Below are 17534 nucleotides of genomic sequence, written 5' to 3' on the forward strand. Positions count from 1 at the left end.
GTCTATGGGGGATTTTACCAATTTTGGACCCCTGTAACTCTAGTTTGCAGAGATGTAGGGACCCCATCTTTGGAATCCAAGTCTAACAATATGTCTTCTACCTGCATGAGACATTTCGTGAAATTCAGACGTTGCTAACGGCCATAGCTGAGATTTATGTACGTCACCATCACTACCATTGAAATAGCCCAAATAAACAGGTTTTTGTGACCCTAGGCTATGACCTCTTTGGCCTAGGGGCCCGAAACTCACCAGTCATGTTCCCCCTAAGGGTCCCTACAATGCTAGAAAATTTGGTACTGCTGAGCCATTGCCCTTTGAAAAAATGTGAGATTTTGGAAAGTGAAATAGGGAGGCAATGAAAGTCTATGGGGGATTTTACCAATTTTGGACCCCTGTAACTCTAGTTTGCAGAGATGTAGGGACCCCATCTTTGGAATCCAAGTCTAACAATATGTCTTCTTCCTGCATGAGACATTTCGTGAAATTTAGACGTTGTTAATGGCCATAGCTGAGATTTATGTACGTCACCATCACTACCATTGAAATAGCCCAAATAAACAGGTTTTTGTGACCCTAGGCTATGACCTCTTTGGCCTAGGGGCCCGAAAATCACCAGTCATGTTCCCCCTAAGGGTCCCTACAATGCTAGAAAATTTGGTACTGCTGAGCCATTGCCCTTTGAAAAGATGTGAGATTTTGGAAAGTGAAATAGGGAGGCAATGAAAGTCTATGGGGGATTTTACCAATTTTGGACCCCTGTAACTCTGGTTTGCAGAGATGTAGGGACCCCATCTTTGGAATCCAAGTCTAACAATATGTCTTCTACCTGCATGAGACATTTCGTGAAATTCAGACGTTGCTAACGGCCATGGCTGAGATTTATGTACTTCACCATCACTACCATTGAAATAGCCCAAATAAACAGGTTTTTGTGACCCTAGGCTATGACCTCTTTGGCCTAGGGGCCCGAAACTCACCAGTCATGTTCCCCCTTAAGGGTCCCTACAATGCTAGAAAATTTGCCACTGCTGATCAATTTCCCTTTGAAAAGATGTGAGATTTTGGAACTGTAAATAGGAGGCCCAATGAAAGCCTATGGGGGATTTTACCAATTTTGGACCCCTGTAACTCTGGTTTGCAGAGATGTAGGGACCCCATCTTTGGAATCCAAGTCTAACAATATGTCTTCTACCTGCATGAGACATTTCGTGAAATTCAGACGTTGCTAACGGCCATGGCTGAGATTCATGTACGTCACCATCACTACCATTGAAATAGCCCAAATAAACAGGTTTTTGTGACCCTAGGCTATGACCTCTTCGGCCTAGGACTGCATTGAACGCGACCTACGCATTGTGCGCATTCTGGACAACACCAATTACTGGGTTTATACCCTTCTGGATCCACGGTACAAACACAATGTTCCAAAACTGCTTGAAGAAAGAGTCCGACAGGTCAAAATGGAAGAATACCAGCAGGCCCTTGTGGAGACTTTAAAGAGGAGATTGACATCCTCCCCCTCCTCTAGCCAGTTTTCGCCGACAGACTGACTTCCGCAAACCCAGGACGACCAGGAGGGCAGCAAACAACACAAGCCGCAGCTAGTGCCCAAAAGGGAATGGTATCGGCAGTGTCCTTGGAGTGGGAAAATTTTCTGACACCCATGCAGCAGCACACAGAACAGCAAGCGTGCAGATCCACCTCCAACACCGATCGCCTGGAGAAGATGGTCAAGGACTACATGTCAGATGGCATAGCTGTGTTGAACAATCCATCTGCACCCTTCAACTATTGGGTATCGAAGCTAGACACCTGGCACAAACTGGCAATGTACGCAATAGAGGTGCTGGCTTGCCCGGCAGCCAGCGTTATGTCGGAACGCTGTTTCAGTGCTGCCGGAGGCATTGTCACAGATCGGCGTATCCGCCTCTCCACAGAAAATGCAGACCGTCTGACTCAAATTAAAATGAATCAATCCTGGATTGGAAACGACTACGCAACACTCCCGGACCCCAACCAAGTAACATGAACAATGAACATCTGTGATGGGTTAGCGTTTCCGGTCCCTGTTTATTGAACCTCTCATCTGTATTACATTTATGACTGCATGGCGACAACATGCAAATTGCTATCCGCACGCTTCTTGTCCTCATGCAAGGCCTGGGTTGTTGTGTCTCAAAGCGTGGCCTTCTCCTCCTGCGCCACCCTCCTCCTGTTCCATCACGTGTGCTGCTGCTGGGTTAGCGTTACCGGTCCCTTTTCCTGGAACCTCTTATATGTATTACATTTATGACTGCATGCCGACAAAAAGCATGTTACCTGTGCAAAGAAAACAGACATTTCCTGCATTTAAAAGACAGTTTTCCCTTTGAAACTTTAAAATCGATTTTCTCAAAAACTATAAGCTCTTTTTGCTAATTTTTTTTCCTCTTGTACCCACTCCCAACGTGCATATACCCTGTAAATTTGGGGTATGTAGCATATAAGGAGGCTTTACAAAGCACGAAAGTTCGGGTCCCCATTGACTTCCATTATGTTCGGAGTTCGGCTCGAACACCCGAACATCGCGGCCATGTTCGGCCCGAACCCGAACATCTAGATGTTCGCCCAACACTACACGTGACCCGTTCGGCCAATCACAGCGCTAGCCGAACGTTCGGGGAACGTTCGGCCATGCGCTCTTAGTTCGGCCATATGGCCGAACAGTTTGGCCGAACACCATAAGGTGTTCGGCCGAACCCGAACATCACCCGAACAGGGTGATGTTCTGCAGAACCCGAACAGTGTCGAACACTGTTCGCCCAACACTAACTCTTGTCAATGTGCGTACATTAGCACGGCAATCACTACACAAAGATTGCGGCTGAGAGGACTAACGTTTAAGTCCTGAGAGTCTCAACTATTAACACTCTTTGTGGTGTGTTAAAGAGACTCCGTAACAAAAATTGCATTCTGTTTTTTTATCATCCTACAAGTTCAAAAAGCTATTCTAATGTGTTCTGGCTAACTGCAGCACGTTATACTATCACTGTCTCTGTAATAAATCAACTTATCTCTCTCTTGTCAGACTTGTCAGCCTGTGTCTGGAAGGCTGCCAAGTTCTTCAGTGTTGTGGTTCTGCTATGAACTCCCCCTTCCAGGCCCCTGTATGCACACTGCCTGTGTGTTATTTAGGATTAGAGCAGCTTCTCTCTTCTCTCTTATCTTTTACAAGCTGGATAAATTGTCCTCTGAGCTGGCTGGGCTTTCACATACTGAAGAATTACAGACAAGGGCAAAGCTGTTTGCAGGAAGAAACAAGCAGCCTGAAACTTCAGTGCATGAAAACAGGGGGAAAGAAACACACAAATCTCTTGAGATTCAAAAGAAAGGCTGTATACAGCCTGCTTGTGTATGAATGTATTTTCTATGTGTGGACATACTGTACATCAACCTACTTCCTGTTTTGGTGGCCATTTTGTTTGTTTATAAACAAACTTTTTAAAACTGTTTTTAACCACTTTTAATGCAGCGAGGAGTGGCGAAATTGTGTCAGAGGGTAATAGGAGATGTCCCCTAACGCACTGGTATATTTACTTTTGTGCGATTTTAACAATACAGATTCTCTTTAAATGCCAAGTTTGGTCTGTGTGAAGTGTGTGAAGTGGGCATAACCCTTCCATTACCACTCTGGACATTCCAAAGCAGTGGGCGGTAATGACTCACCTCTTCCGCGGTCCAGCATGCGTTCCAGCGTGCGTTCCACTGTTGTCGCTTCCTGCAATGCCGCCAACTGTATTTTATGTGGACGGCATTGCAGGAAGTGACAACAGTGGAACACACTCTGGAATGTGGAAGAGGTGAGTCATCCCCATCCAATGCCTCTTAGTAATAGCGGCAGCTGCAGCTGAAGTTAAGCTAGAGGGAGAGCGCAGATGGGGGACCCAGGTGAGGGAGGTGGGGAGTCCGACCCCCCCCCCCCTTCCCGCCGCTCTGCCCAATAACCATTTCCTGCATGCTACCCCCTCCAGTTCGGTGGCCCCCCACCCATGGCTGGGCAGGGGGGGGGGGGGGGGGGGGCGGCGAAAAGTCTAGGACCGGCCATGGGGCAGGGCACTACTTATTCTTCTTGCTTGAAGGTTGAGGCACTTTGCCTATTATATATAGATTCAGGCTCGTACTGAGCCGCCAAAGTGCCGATGTTTCCATCGGGGGGCCCTGGCCGCCCCACCTCCTGGGGGCCCCAGTGCTGAAAAGGGGGGGGCACAGCGCAGGAAGGGGGGAAAGTGGGCACACCTAGGGCCCCCCCCCCCCCTTCTGAGCTCCTCCCCTCCAACCAGCCAACCAGTGGAACAGCTTACTGACAGCGATAGCTCTGCGTGCTGCTAGTCTGGTCTTCTGCACTGTCCAATCACGCTCTCGGAGTACTTCCTGTGAGAGTGTGATTGGACAGTGCAGTGCAGGAGACGGAGACCATCAGCGGCACACAGAGCTCTCTGATCCCGGTAAGTGATTCCCGCTCGCTGCTGCTGCTGGCTGCAATTCTGGAGGGGGGGGAGAGCGCAGAAGAGGGGGTGTAACTGTCCTGTGCTTAGCTAGCTATATTATAGCTGATGCTGCAGGCTGTTACTCTACACACACATGCACTTTAACAGCAGGCTATATATATTGTTCTGTACTGCAAACTAGCACTAAACTGCTATCAACTTTTCTTATATTAACAGTAACTATAAATTATGCTGTTCAGTTGCTAGATTGGCTTGGGCGGGCAGCTACAGGGGGGCCCTAGGTGAGGGAGGGGGTAGAGAGTCATGTAAGTCTATTTTGCCACACTTATTTTAAACCGTTTGCCGCAAGTATGCTGCCAGCTGCTGCGGAGGGGGCACCGGAAGAGTTGGTGACATGGAAATTGTCGTGGGGTACACAAACACTTCTAAGCTTGTCATATTTGTATTTTTTCACAGCCTTAATGCCATGGAATATGAAAGTATTTTGGCCTTCATTTTTGCGATTGATGAAATTAATATGGACTCCAGTCTTTTAGCCAATATTACATTAGGATATCACATCTATGAGACATGTTCCAATCCAAAGAAGACAGTTCTCTATGCCCTGAATATATTATCTGGTTATGGAACAGAAACACCCAATTATACCTGCATGAAATACGGGCAAATTGCTGGATTTGTTGGAGACTCACGTTTTTCTACAACTCAAGCACTGGCCCAACTCCTCAGCGTATACCGGTATACACAGGTGAAAAATAGTAATATTTCTGGTTGTGCACCTTAAAGAACAACTGAAGAGAGAGGCATGGCTGGCCTTTGACCTCAGCGACCGGAGCGGTCACTCAGGGTGCCGGCTTCCAGGGGCGCATGTGCAGTAGAGGAATGAAGGCATGGCTAGTGGCTGGGTGCTATCTCACCATGGGAGACCTGCCCCCATGCCACTGCTTTGCTTTCTGCCTTTCCTCCTGGTGCTGCACCCCCCCGATTTAGCCGTGTCTCCGCCGGCGTCATGGTAACAAATCACCTAGACAAATCAGCAGCATGACAGAGAGGGAGCTCTAACTACCCACCACCTGCTGCACTCCAAGTGACGTCACTTCCTACATTTGGAGGTAGCCTGTGAGGGGGTAGCGTGTGCGCCCTTCTCTGTTGCGCTGATCTAACTAGGTGGTCTGACTGTTACTATAATACTGGCGGAGATGAGGCTAAAGCAGCGGTGGGGAAGCGGCACCAGGACACAGGTGTGTAATGGCACGAAGCCTGCACCCAGCCCTCCTGCACCTAGATGTTCAGCCTGCACCCTGACCCAGCCACCCTTTACCCAGACTGAGATACAAAAGTGACATGAATGTCTGATTGATTGATTGATTGATTGATTGATTGATAAGAGATTACTGTTCACGGTTTATATGTTAGCTTCTTTTAGTACTGGATGTTCTATGATAGTTCATTACAACACTGGAGGTTATTTTAATTCAAAATAACATGTTTTTTTTTTCATTCTCATGGCCAACTGACCATGAAAATGTTTCTATCTACAACACAAGTCAAAATATGAGATGTTGTGTAAAGTTCTCACATAAGCAACAATAGTCAGACGTGTTCTGTGATGCTTCTAAAGCACGTTGTGATCACGCAGTCATGTGACTTGTCTGCACAGGCACACTGATACAAGCACATGGTGATCACACACCCTTATCTGCACAGGCACATTGATAAAACATGTTCTACACCTGTGCAGTTACTGCATTCTGTCTATATACTGTAAAGGAGGGAAAATACTTTCGAGTTGGGACTCTTGAAGGACAAGCAGACATGCCGTCTGTTTGTGTCATCAGGTATTTCCCCTCCGAGGTCGCTGAGGTCCCTCGATCTTCTCTGGGTGATGCTGCAATACTTCGTAAGAATATTGGTGCTCACTAATTACTCAGATACAATGTAACTATGATTCTGCAAGCCTAGATAATTATTATAACAGGATTGTAGCTCAATAAATATTACTATTGAACCTTTCCTTATGTTTTTTTGCAATATATTTTACCCACTACGGCGGTGAGCGAAGTTAGTGGGTTTAAAAACCCTTTTCGTGAGGTAAAACACAGACCCAGCCACCCTGCCCCAGAGAACCCATCCGGCACCCTGACCCAGAGAACCCATCCGGCACCCTGACCCAACCACACTTCCCCAGACATCCTGCATGCAGCCACCCTGCCCCAGCCACATTTTACCCTGCCTCAGCCAACCTGCACCCAGTCAGAGACCCAGCCTGCACCCTGCCCCAGCCACCCTGCACCCAGACCCAGCCTGCACCCTGTCCCAGCAACCCTGTGCCCAGACCCAGCCTGCACCCTGCACCCAGACCCAGCCTGCCCCCATCCACCCTGCCCCAGCCACACTTCACCCTGCCCCAGCCACCCTGACCCAGCACCCGTGCACCCAGACCCAGCCGTCGTGCACCCAGACCAAGCCTGCACCCAGTGCCAGCCACCCTGACCTGCACCCTTACTGAGTCTTCCCCAGCCATCCTGCACCAAGTCACCCTGCACCCAGAGACTCAGCCTGCACCCTGCCCCAGCCACCCTGCACCCTGACCCAGTCACACTTCCCCAGCCATCCTGCACCCAGCCACCCTGCACCCAGAGACCCAGCCTGCACCCTGCCCCAGCCATCCTGCACCCTGACCCAGTCACACTTCCACAGCCATCCTGCACCCAGCCACCCTGCACCCAGAGACCCAGCCTGCACCTTGCCCCAGCCACCCTGCACCCTGCCCCAGCCACACTTCCCCAGCCATCCTGCACCCAGCCACCCTGCACCCAGAGACCCAGCCTGCACCCTGCCCCAGCCACCCTGCACCCTGACCCAGCCAAAAATCACCCAGAGACCCAACCTACACCCTGTCCCAGCCACTCGGCACCCAGACCCAGCCTCCCTGCCCCAGCCACCCTGTCCCAGCCACCCTGCCCCCAACCCCAACAACCCTGCACACAACCCCAGCCTGCACCCAGACCCAGCCGTGGTGCACCCAGACCAAGCCTGCACCCAGACCCAGCTGTCGTGCACACAGACCAAGCCTGCACCCAGCCCAAGCCACCCTTCACCCTTACCGAGTAACACTTCCCCAGCCATCCTGCACCAAGTTACCCTGCACCCAGAGGCTCAGCCTGCACCCTGCCCCAGCCACCCTGCACCCTGACCCAGCCACACTTCCCCAGCCATCCTGCACCCAGCCACCCTGCACCCAGACCCAACCTGCACCCTGTCCCAGCCACTCTGCACCCAGACTCAGCCTCCCTGCCCCAGCCACCCTGTCCCAGCCACCCTGCCCTAACCCCAACAACCCTGCACCCAACCCCAGCCTGCACCCTGCATCCAGCCAGCAATTGGGAGACAGCTATGGCTACCTAATATCTAGGAGCATATCTTGCTACCTAATACTGATATATATGGGCACATGACTAAATTATTATTTTATCTGGTGAGCATGGCTGCTTAATTTATGTATGCATGGTGGTCTTTGCTACTATCACGCGGTAACAGAATAAACAGATAATACACAATACAGTAATAAGGTCTAGATCAGTCAGTACTTGTGCACAAATATAGTCGAGGTACAAAGTCGCGAGGCGTAAATTGTAGTCAAATTCCAAGCTGGGTCATACACGTGTATCAGATGCCTGTTGTATGGCAAGGATTAAGCGGAAAGCAGAGTCAGGGACAGGCTGAGGTCCGTAACAAGGATCAGATGGCTATCGTAGAGAAGGACTAGACTAAAGCGAGATCAGGAACAAGCAAAAGGTCTGTACACAGATAATCAACAATCAAGAATCTATATGAAAAATAACAAACGACTAACTAACTGCAGTACATGTACAGTGGTTTGCAAAAGTATTTGCCCCCCCTTGAAGTTTTTCACATTTTGTCATATTACTGCCACAAACATGAATCAATTTTGACTAACTAACTTCAGTACATATATATTGTGCGCCAGAGAGGCTTTCTGACTAGATTAACTGATTAGTATCCAGGCCAACAACAGACTGCGAGTTTGGGCCTTAAATACAAAACCTAATTTCCCCAGAACCACTCCCTCCATGATGTTACATAGTTACATAGTTACTTTGGTTGAAAAAAGACATACGTCCATCGAGTTCAACCAGTACAAAGTACAACACCAGCCTGCTCCCTCACATATCCCTGTTGATCCAGAGGAAGGCGAAAAAACCCTTACAAGGCATGGTCCAATTAGCCCCTAAAGGGAAAATTCCTTCCCGACTCCAGATGGCAATCAGATAAAATCCCTGGATCAACATCATTAGGCATTACCTAGTAATTGTAGCCATGGATGTCTTTCAACGCAAGGGAAGCATCTAAGCCCCCTTTAAATGCAGGTATAGAGTTTGCCATAACGACTTCCTGTGGCAATGCATTCCACATCTTAATCACTCTTACTGTAAAGAACCCTTTCCTAAATAAATGGCTAAAACGTTTTTCCTCCATGCGCAGATCATGTCCTCTAGTCCTTTGAGAAGGCCTAGGGACAAAAAGCTCATCCGCCAAGGTATTATATTGCCCTCTGATGTATTTATACATGTTAATTAGATCCCCTCTAAGGCGTCTTTTCTCTAGACTAAATAAACCCAGTTTATCTAACCTTTCTTGATAAGTGAGACCTTCCATCCCACGCATCAATTTTGTTGCTCGTCTCTGCACCTGCTCTAAAACTGCAATATCTTTTTTGTAATGTGGTGCCCAGAACTGAATTCCATATTCCAGATGTGGCCTTACTAGAGAGTTAAACAGGGGCAATATTATGCTAGCATCTCGAGTTTTTATTTCCCTTTTAATGCATCCCAAAATTTTGTTAGCTTTAGCTGCAGCTGCTTGGCATTGAGTACGATTATTTAACTTGTTGTCAATGAGTACTCCTAAGTCCTTCTCCAAGTTTGATGTCCCCAACTGTATCCCATTTATTTTGTATGGTGCTAGACCATTCGTACGTCCAAAATGCATGACCTTACATTTGTCAACATTGAATTTCATCTGCCATGTATGTGCCCATATAGCCATCCTATCCAGATCCTGTTGCAATATGACACTATCTTCCTGAGAGTTAATGATTCTGCACAATTTTGTATCATCTGCAAAAATAGCAACATTGCTCACTACTGCATCTACTAGGTCATTAATAAATAAATTGAAGAGCACTGGACCCAGAACAGACCCCTGTGGGACCCCACTGCTAACAGTCTCCCATTTTGAGTATGATCCATTGACCACAACTCTTTGTTTTCTGTCCATTAGTCAGTTCCCTATCCATGAACACAGACTCTTCCCCAGTCCTTGCATCCTCAACTTTTGCACCAGACTTTTGTGGGGAACAGTGTCGAAGGCCTTTGCAAAGTCCAAGTATATCACATCTACAGCATTCCCAATATCCATATTAGCATTCACTACCTCATAAAAGCTGAGCATGTTAGTCAAACAGGACCTGTCTTTAGTAAACCCATGTTGATGCTGAGAAATAAGATAATTTTCTACTATGAAGTCATGTATAGTATCTCTTAGTAACCCCTCAAATAGTTTGCATACAACTGATGTTAAACTTACAGGTCTATAATTTCCTGGATCAGATTTTTTGCCCTTCTTAAATAATGGGAAAATGTGGGCTGTACGCCAATCCACTGGGACTCTGCCAGTTGCAAGAGAGTCACAAAAGATAAGATAAAGGGGTTTATCTATAACTGAACTTAATTCCCTTAGGACCCGAGGATGCATGCCATCCGGGCCAGGTGCCTTGTCTATTTTTAATTTATTTAGTCTTGCCTTCACTTCTTCCTGCGTTAAGTATTTAATATTACAGTTAGAAGATTGAGACTCTTCCGCCTCTGTAGTTTGCAACAGTGCTGTTTCTTTTGTGAAGACAGAAGCAAAGAAAGCATTTAATAACTCTGCCTTACCTTGGTCATCCACCATTGAGTTCCCATCCTCATCCTTTAGGAGTCCTATACAGTCAACCTTTCTTTTTTTAGAGTTAATGTACTTGTAAAACTTTTTTGGGTTAGATTTGATATCCTTAGCGATTTGTTTTTCAGCTTCAATCTTTGCCTGCCTAATTTCTTTTTTACAATTTTTATTGCACTCCTTATAATTGCTTAGTGCAGCCTCGGTCCCCTCCTGTTTTAAGACCTTATAGGCATTATTTTTCCTCTTCATTTTATCTTTAACCTTTCTATTCATCCATAGAGGCCTTTTTTTATTCCTAGACATTTTGTTTCCATATGGGATATACATACTACAGTATTGATTGAGTATAAGTTTAAAAGCTTGCCATTTCCCTTCAGTGTCTTCCCCTTGTAGTACATTATCCCAGTTCACCAAACTTAGTGCCTGCCTAATTTGAGTGAACTTTGCTTTTCTAAAGTTCATAGTTTTAGTGGTCCCGCTGCCCCTTGGCCTATCAGTCACCAGCTCAAACGTTATCATGTTGTGATCACTATTTCCCAAATGTTCTTGAACCTGCACATTTGATACATTATCTGGTCTATTAGAAATGATCAGATCCAGTAACGCATTCCCCCTAGTTGGTTCAGTTACCATTTGAGTCAAGTAATTGTCCTGTAGTGCTGCCAGAAATCTGCTGCTTTTACCAGAATGGGTAGCCTCAATACTCCAGTCAATGTCTGGAAAGTTGAAGTCGCCCATAATTATGACCTCATTTTTACCTGCAGCTTTTTCAATCTGCTGTAGTAATCACAGTTCTGCAGCTTCATTAATAAGAGGTGGCCTGTAGCATACCCCAATAAGCAATTGGCAACTTTTATTTCCACCATGAATATTTACCCAAACGGACTCCACATCTTCGCAATCTTCCTCCATCTCATCGTTGAGGACAGCTGTAAGAGAATTCTTAACAAAGAGACAAACCCCTCCACCTTTTTTCCCTGTTCTATCCCTCCTAAACACATTGTATCCTTTTAAATTAGCTATCCAGTCATGGCTTTCATCCAACCATGTCTCGGTTATTCCCACAATGTCATAGCCTTTGTCATTCAGAATGAACTCTAGTTCGTCTATTTTATTTGCAAGGCTCCGAGCATTGGTTACCATGCACTTTATATTTTTACCACCACATTTACCAATTTTGTTTACATGAAATGGGCTACTTGAATTTTTACCAACCTCCTTAATCTTTACACTGTCCCCACCCCCCTCTCCACCCTCCATAATGATAGGTTCCCACTGTCTTTTTACCTCATCTTGTCTATGTATTGAGACTTTATCCTCCCGCCTCCCCCCAGATCCTAGTTTAAAATCTCCTCCAACCGTTTAGCCATCTTCTCCCCCAATGCAGCTGCACCCTCCCCATTAAGGTGCAGCCCATCCCTGCTTTAGAACCTGTAGCCGACTGCAAAGTCTGCCCAGTTCTCCAGGAACCCAAACCCTTCCTTCCTACACCAATTTCTCAGCCACTTATTTAACTCCCTAAGCTCCCTCTGTCTCTCAGATGTAGCACGTGGCACTGGCAGTATTTCAGAAAACACCACCTTGGAGGTCCTTGCTTTAAGTTTATCTCCAAGTACCTGAAAATCATTTTTGAGGACCTTCCATCTCCCACTAACTTTGTCATTGGTGCCAATGTGTACCATGACAGCCGGGTCTTCCCCAGCCCCACCCAGTAATCTGTCAATTCTTTCCGCTACATGCCGAACCCGAGCACCCGGGAGGCAACAGACTGTACGGCATTCGCGGTTTCTTCGACAGATTACCCTATCTGTGCGCCTAATAATTGAATCCCCTACCACCAGTACCTGTCTAGCCTTAGCTGCACTCCTATTCCCTTTCTCGTTACAGCAGTCTGCCCCTTGGTTGCTAAGGAGCACATCCTGCTGCAGCATTGCTACTCCTGAATCATCCTCCCCAATATTACGCAAACAAGCATACTTATTAGTGAGGGACAACTCGGGACTAGCCTCCCTGCCACTTTTTCCCCTACCCCTTCTAACTGTGACCCAACTAGCGGCTGCCTCTGCTTCTTGGTCTGGCTGTACTCCACCCTCCTCATCTTCAACGGTTCCATCCAGTGTCTGGATCGTGAGATCCAAGCTCTTCTCCATGTTGTGTATGCTTCTCAGTGTTGCGAGATGCTTATTTAGCTCTGCGACTTCCGCCTCTAACTGAGCAACACGCACACACCCAGGGCAACAGTAAACACCCTCAATCCGCTGATCAAGGCATGCATACATGTTGCAGGATGTACACTGTACAGCATAGTCCAACATGATGTCACCTAGATCCTCCTTCTAAACCTATAAGGCTTATCAAACGCTGCATGCGCGTTTGGTCGCATGCACGCGTGTGCCGGCATTCACCGCTAGAGGGATGTCAACTTGCCCAGACCTTGCCGGAGATGCCGCGGGACCTGCCGCTGGAAGGTAAGTTTACCCCCCCGAGGAGTGGTCTCCGAACACTCATCATTAAGTTTATCAGGATTTTCGGAATTAAATTCTTTTACCAACTGATCTGCATGCACCTGATTGGCCGGGACCCAACATCTCTCCTCAGGACCATATCCCTCCCAGTCTACCAGATACTGTAAAGAATTGCAGACCTTACGGGAATCTAGAATTCTCTTGACTTCATACTCAGTCTCCCCGTCAATCTCAACAGGAGGAGGAGGGTCTATGGAAGTAAGTATGTTAGCTGCCGTTTTTTAGGAGTGAAACGTGAAATGATCTAACTACCTTAATAGATGGTGGCAACATCACCCGGTACACAACATCATTTATTTTCTCTTTAATGGGATACGGACCAATAAATCTTGGTCCCAATTTAGCTGAAGGCTAATGCAGGGGAATATTATGAGTAGAGACCCAAACAAGATCTCCAGGAGAAAATTTAAACTCAGGTAAACGTTTAGCATCTGCATAAAGTTTCTGACGGTCTAAAGCATCCTGCAAATTTTGTTGAACCTGGGCCCAGATTCACTGAAAGTAAGAATTTGAGTCCTCTAATTCTGCAAAAGGAGAAGGAGCTGATGGGAAACAAGTGAACCGAGGGTTCTGACCGGACACAATCATAAATGGAGACATTTTTGTTGAGGCACTATACAGATTATTAAAAGCAAATTCTGCAAAAGGCAAAAAGTCCAGCCATGATTCTTGACAATCAGATACAAAACACTGTAAGTTCTGCTCTAAGGTTTAGTTAGTTCTTTCAGTTTTTCCATTGGTCTTGGGATGAAACCCTGACGAGAAGGACAAAGTGAATCCCAACAAGGAACTGAAAGCCCGCCAAAAACGGGAGACCAACTGCACCCCCCAGTCAGATACTATATTTTCAGATATTCCATGCAGGTGGAATACATGAATGATAAATAGTTTTGTTAACTCTTTAGCGGAAGGTAATCCAGTCAGTGGTACAAAATGTGCCATTTTGCTAAAACGATTAACGCTTACCCAAATTACCCTTTTCTCACTCTAGGGAGGCAGATCGACTATAAAATCCATGAATAAATAGGTCCATGGTTTTGTTGGTATGGGTAAAGGTCTCAGATGACCACGGAGGGCAGCTCGAGAGACCTTGTTTTTGGAACAAATGATACAAGCAGCCAAAAACGCCTTACAATCTTTGTTTAGAGACGGCCACCACACGTGATGAGACAAGAGTTCCAGAGGTTACAGAGGGAGAAGCTTCAACTCAAAACTTCAAGATAAAGCATTAGCTTTTATACTTTTGGGCCTGGGTTTATACGTAATGGTAAAATTGAATCGGGAAACGAACATGGCCCAGCGGGCCTGTCTTGGATTGAGTCTTTTAGCTCCCTCAATATACTGTAAGTTCTTGTGATCAGTATATACAGTAACCGGATGTAGTGCTCCCTCTAACCAATGTCTCCATTCTTCAAAGGCCATTTTCACCGCTAATAACTCTCTGTTGCCTATATCATAATTGCGCTCTGCAGACGAGAATTTTTTGGGAAAAGAACGCACAAGGGTGCAGTCTCTCCGGTCGACCTGAATACTGTGATAGCACTGCTCCCACTCCAACTTCAGAGGCGTCAACCTCAACGAAGAAGGGTAACTTAACGTTGGGATGTGTAAGAATGGGAGCTGAAAAAAAGGCAGACTTCAGGTCAAAAAAAGGCTTTACAAGCTTGAGGTGACCAATGGTTAGGATCTTGTAACGATTGGTGTCAGCACACAGAGAGAATCTGATTATTGGTGATCTGCAGTATCACCAAGAATACAGATATATACCTGATTATAATATAATAATACAAGTATAACTAACCTCTGGACACCTATATAGTGTGAGTGTTTGGTGCAACAGTAATGACTTTGAGTAGGACCACCCGAGGAGCAGGTGGTCCTTGGCAGTATGAGAAATACCTCCCTCAGGGAAGTGCGAGAACCTTCCAGCAGCCTGAAACTTCCAAGGGGGTGGAGCCCCAGACTGAACAGCAGGACGGCCCTGTGGCTAAGTGACACCTAGAAGGTGGGCATCACAAGCAGGACTGAAGACTAATCTCTCAATGGAGAGGGATAGCTTGCAAGGTCGGGCAGGCTAGGTCGGCAACACACGAGCAGATAAGGTACAGAGACAGAAGGCTGATTCGGTAACCAGGGACAGGCAGGGTTGGCAACAGGTAATCAGATATGCGTAGGCACCGAATCAGAAAGCAGAAGGAGAGTCAGGAAAGCAATAGGTCATAACAGATATCAAACAAGGCCTAGTCTTGGGTGTGAGGTCCATGGTCTCAACACCCTGGAACTAGTCTGAAGTATAACACAATAGTAACACAGTATCCCTAGTCTTGGGTGTGAGGTCCGTGGTCTCAACACCCTGGAACTAGTCTGAAGTATGTCACCTCCTATATCCGCTTCTGTGAAGAGTCATGCATTCCAACAACGAACGTCAAAGTCTTCCCAAATAACAAACCTTGGTTCAATGGCAAGCTACGCCACCTACGGAAAATCAAAGAGGAAGCACACAAATCCGGCACCCCAGAGGAGTTCAGGGAAGCCAGAAACTCCTTAAACCGAGAGCTGAAGGCGGCAAAGCGGGACTTCTCAAACAAACTAAGACAGGACCTTCAGTCCAACAACACACGGGATGTCTGGAAAGGCCTCAGGGCAGCTACTAATTTCAAGCCCCCTCCCCAACACACACTTCCCAGCATTGCGCTAGCCGAGGAGCTCAACAAATTCTATTGCAGGTTTGAGCACCTTCCCACCCACTCTGAGGACCTAGCAATCTCATCCTCACCCGGGAAGCCTCCTGCCACACCCCCCCAAGCTGCCACTGCCCTCCAAGCACCGGTAACTGTTTGGGAGGCTGACGTATTACGGCACCTCCAGAAGCTCAACCACAGGAAGTCTCCAGGCCCGGACGGCATATCTCCAGCCTGCCTGAAAACCTGCGCAAGCCAGCTAGCCCCGATCCTAACGTCAATCTTCAGCAAATCCCTGACAGTGAGCAAGGTCCCTTCCTGCTTCAAGAAAGCGAATATCATTCCGGTCCCCAAGAAGCCAGGTGTTACGGAACTAAACAATTACAGACCGGTTGCCTTAACTCCAATCATCATGAAAATCTTTGAAAGGCTGGTTCTTCCCTACCTGAAGGAGCACACCGACACCAAAACGGATCCCCTGCAATTTGCATACAAGGCCAACCGGTCCGTGGAGGACACTATCAACATCAGTCTAGCACACATCATGGAACATCTGGACAAACCAAACTCCTACGCCAGGATCCTGCTTCTAGACTTCAGCTCCGCTTTCAACACCATTTGTCCAACCATCCTGTATGAAAACCTGGCACGACTTGGTGTTGACCCTAATCTGTGCACCTGGATCAAGGATTTCCTGACAAACAGGTCACAGTTAGTCAGGATCGGCAGCTGCTCTTCCAGTGCTAGAATCACCAACACTGGTGCCCCGCAAGGGTGCGTGCTGTCCCCGATTCTCTTCTCACTGTACACGAATAGCTGTACCTCATCCGCAGACTCTGTCAAGGTCATCAAGTTTGTGAGCACGAATATCGTAAGGAGATTGAGCGGATCCTCAGGTGGTGTAAGGAAAACAAACTTGTATTAAATACAGCAAAAACTGTGGAACTAATTGTGGACTTCAGAAGGAATGCTCCGTCTCCCAGTCCAGTCTCCATTAATGGTACTGAGGTCTCCAGGGTACACAGCGCTCGGTTCCTTGGTACCACCATCACGGACAACCTGAAGTGGGATGCGAACTCCTCCGTAATTCAAAAGAAAGCCCAGCAGAGGCTGTTCTTTCTCAGGTAGCTGAAGAAGTTCGGGATGTCGCAGGAGCTAATGATCAGCTTCTACTCTGCCACCATCGAGTCTATCCTTTGCTCCTCCATCATTGTCTGGTACTCCGGGGCTAATGCAAGGGACAAACACAAACTCCAAAGGGTAATCAGTGCTGCTGAGAAGATCATCGGGTCACCCCTGCCGCCCCTGGACATCCTGCAGTCATCTAGAATGAGGTCCAGGGCAAACAGGATCATTCAGGACCCCTCCCACCCGGGCAGTCGCTTCTTCGTCCCCCTTCCTCTAGGTCACCGTTATAGGACCATTCTCACCAAAACCACGAGGCATAAAAACACCTTCTTTCCCCAAGCGGTTGCTCTACTTAATTCATGCACTCTCCCAACCTGACCCCCCCTAATCTCCCTCAGCCACCCCCCTGCGGAATACGCGCACAGAAGGAACTGTCTCCAGCTGGCCACGCAGTACCACATGTCACCGTACAGTAGGTCTGCTTTGCATAAGATAGTCCTGCCAACCTGAGCTATGAACTGCTGCTGTCTGTTAAACTGACATCTGGGTGTCTCTGTAGCTAAGAATCTGTACCATGTGTTGTTTGCCAATTGCTGTCACTGTCTGTCAAACTGCGGTTGTGTCTATGTAGCAATTATCTGTACCATGTTGATGTTGCTTCTTATGCCAATTGTGTTTGATGTTTTTTATGCCAATTGCCGTGTGTCCACAAAAAATTCCGGGTGCGGCTCCTGACGCACTTG

This window comes from Hyperolius riggenbachi, chromosome 1 (assembly GCF_040937935.1).
Source record: "Hyperolius riggenbachi isolate aHypRig1 chromosome 1, aHypRig1.pri, whole genome shotgun sequence".
In the NCBI taxonomy this organism is placed as follows: domain Eukaryota; kingdom Metazoa; phylum Chordata; class Amphibia; order Anura; family Hyperoliidae; genus Hyperolius; species Hyperolius riggenbachi.